This window comes from Squalius cephalus (assembly GCF_949319135.1).
Source record: "Squalius cephalus genome assembly, chromosome: 12".
Taxonomy (NCBI): domain Eukaryota; kingdom Metazoa; phylum Chordata; class Actinopteri; order Cypriniformes; family Leuciscidae; genus Squalius; species Squalius cephalus.
Window position 1 is genome coordinate 7468370 of NC_137133.1, and position 3382 is coordinate 7471751.

Here is a 3382-nt window from a genome sequence, read left to right on the forward strand (position 1 = left end):
AAACAGGTTTCCATGGAGACAGCATGCCACAGCTCCTGAGCGGTTGGAACGTCAGAGCGTTGTGTCGAGGTTCGTCATCGAAATGGATTCAGAACAGCACAACTAATGGTTTCGACAGTTGTGTTGTAATTGATTACGTTCACTTACGGCATAATATTCTAAATATGGCTAATTCCGGGTAAACCTTCGGCTTAGATTTGTGACGATTTACTCATTGTGTAAAACCAGTGCCTACCTCAGTAATTCAGGCTTGCACATTTAACACACAGTGTGGTAACTTGGACACAGCATTTTTTTTAACCACACTAAACATTGTAAAAGTGAAAACTGCATTAATACAGCGTCTTAATGATCACACTTGCACTGTAAAAATGGAAACTGCAGTAGCCTAATAGCCTACTGTGTTGAAATTACCACATTTAAAAAAAAAAAAAAAAAAAAAGGTAAAGTTTAATTTGCCACCTTTTTTTTTACTTTCCACAGTTTTTACATTTTATTTAAAGCTGGCACATGAAAATTGCTACATTTACCTTATTGGAGTCATTAAAGTCACCATGAAAGCCCTCATCATTTTTAATCAATTTCTCTCCCTCTTGTAACAACATTTCTGATTACTGACGCAAGGTTAGGACAACCAGTCACTCACATGAGATCACAGCAATAGCAAACCATAACGTTTTACTCAGATTATACATCACAATATGGAAAGAAAAGACTATCGCAACGTTTTATGCTGACTTAATTAACTGCAGTCTATGTTTGCAGTCCAGCTGTTAAACTGCAGGTGTATTATAAAAATCATTTGCAGCATTTGACAGAACTTCAGTTATGTATTGTATCGATCTAAACTTGTATTTCACTGAACTATAAAATGTTGTGTCCTAAACTGCAGCTGCATTACACTGAACTATATTTGCCCTGCGGCGAATGCAATTAAATTAAGGGGAAGTCAAATCTGAACTGCAATTTTTCTACAGTTACACTACATTGGACTTCAAGTACCCTTTATTGAAATAGATGCAATGCATACAACATTAGAACTACAGTACCAAAGCATTTTAGCAATTTTTTTATTGTGTAGCATCATATTTACGTTGGCCCAATAGTGCATAACAAACGAAAAAAGCAAACATAAGTTCACAACACAACAAAATTAAGCCACAACATGAGTTTGACCAGATTGACTTATTATAGGTGAAATTTTGCCAATACCTGCCTTAATGTATGTACAGTAAACAGTTATTTTTAGAATAAAATTACTGTATTTCACCAAAAGTTTTATTTTATTTTATTTTATTTTTATTTTTTTTAATGTTCCATAGATTGTATACGTTCCTGGTAACCAGATTGACTTACTACAGGTTTTTTCATGTTCCATTGGCTGTAATACGTTCCCAGTGACCAGACTGACTTACTACTGGTGAAATATTGACAATACCTCTGTAAGATTGAAAATACTGGTTGGGGTCTGAGACAAAAGAGCCCTGCTAGCTAATTAACATTCGTCCTCCCCCGTGAACCTCACTTCCTGTATGGGGGTCCCCCATACAGGAAGTGAGGTTCACTTCCTCTCAGAAACAACGAAGAACTCACACAAGAACATGGTTTAATGTGAATGTTTATCATTGACTGTTATGTTTTTGGTATAATTTGAAATGTCTCAAAGTGAGTGGTACAGATATCTCATATCCAGATAGATAAAATAAAAGGAAATAAGGTTTATAGAAGTTTAGAGAAAACTGGTCCAGATAATGCCACCCCCCCCACCCCCACCCTTTTGTTGAATAAGAAGCCATTTTGAGGGTGGTCTCCCCCATCCCCCATGTCACCTGGTCAAGGGGATAAAGGTAAGGTGTGCTCCGGCTCTCGGGGCTCTCTTCTTGGCTGGATACGAATGGAATAGGTGGTCTTTCTCTCTTTCTCTCTCTCTCTCTTTCCCTTTCTCTCTATCTCAGGTGCAAGCTGGGTAAGATTATTTGGTGTAACCAGTGTATAACCATGTACTAGATATTTGAATTGATTGTGGAATTGATCTCTGATATCTGAAATATTAAATTGTAATGTGATTATTCTAACTGATTTTGACATTGTTCATTTAATGGTTAAAAGGAATAGTCAAACATTCGCTCACTTTTAGTGAGGCACAGATATTATTAAAACCTTTCATTTATGGAGTCAGATGAATTAACGAGTAAATACATATGATTAATGTATTACAAATTTAACCAACCAATACTTTGCATGAGTGAGGACAGAACACGTGATACCTTCCCCATGTATTGGCGAACCGGCAATTGGACCAATATAGCGGGCCTTACACCTCCCTTAATGTATTTACAGTAAACAAATATTTTTATAAAAAATAACTATTTCACCAAAACGGTTTCAAAGGTTGTAGTATGCTCCTAGTGACCAGCCTGACTTACTACAGGTGAATAATGCAAAATCACCTGTACTCAGTCAGTCTGTCTGGTCACTAATAGGAATGTACTACAACCATTGGAACATGGAAAAAACCCTTTGGGTGAATTACTGTATTTTTTCTAAAAATAATTCTGTACTATACATACTTGTTTTTTTGTTGTTGTTTTTTTTCAAAATTTGAACAATTTCACCAGTAAGTCAGTCTTACCCATAGAAACCTACTACAAGCTTTGAGGATGAAAAATTATGGTAATTTTGTAACAAAAAAAAAAAAAAAAAATTCTAAAGAAATTGTTCTTGTGAAACGTCATCTTTTGTGGCCCAAGTACTGTCCCAATACACAAGTTTGCATTTTGGCAAGAACGGTTAAAAATCCCGGAAGTGTTCTTGACACGCCCATTTTACCCAGGGGGGGCAGGGTTTCATATTATTTTGAAGTTTCCCTGGGCGCCGCCATTGGCTAGCGGACCATCACCTGCTGTTAGCATCCCATTGACTCCCATTCATTTTGGCGTCACTTTGACAGCGAATAACTTTACATCTGAGGCGTTTAAAGACTCCATTTGTCCATTATTTATTTCTAAAGAAACACGAAAATGTATAAAAGGCTCCATTACCTTGTATCTTACGTTATGGCCCCGTAGATGCAGTTTTTGTAAAAATAGGCTAATGATTGCGTCATAACCACGCGACTCTCTGTCGCACAGTAGAGAATTACCGTATGGACAGGAGGAGAAGCTCGCGAGCAATCGGGGGGACGTGGAGGCAAAATGACAAAGTAATTAATCAGAATACCTACTAAAAATTTCTCCTGCTCCTAGCTCATGGACAGCTCCTACTCACACTCTCCATCTCTGCAAGATTCGGAAGGGAATGATTCAGATTTCACTTGGCACAGCTACTAGAAGACAGACGGGTTGCTCACATCACATCTACGTTGTCAAGCTCAGTTTGAGTC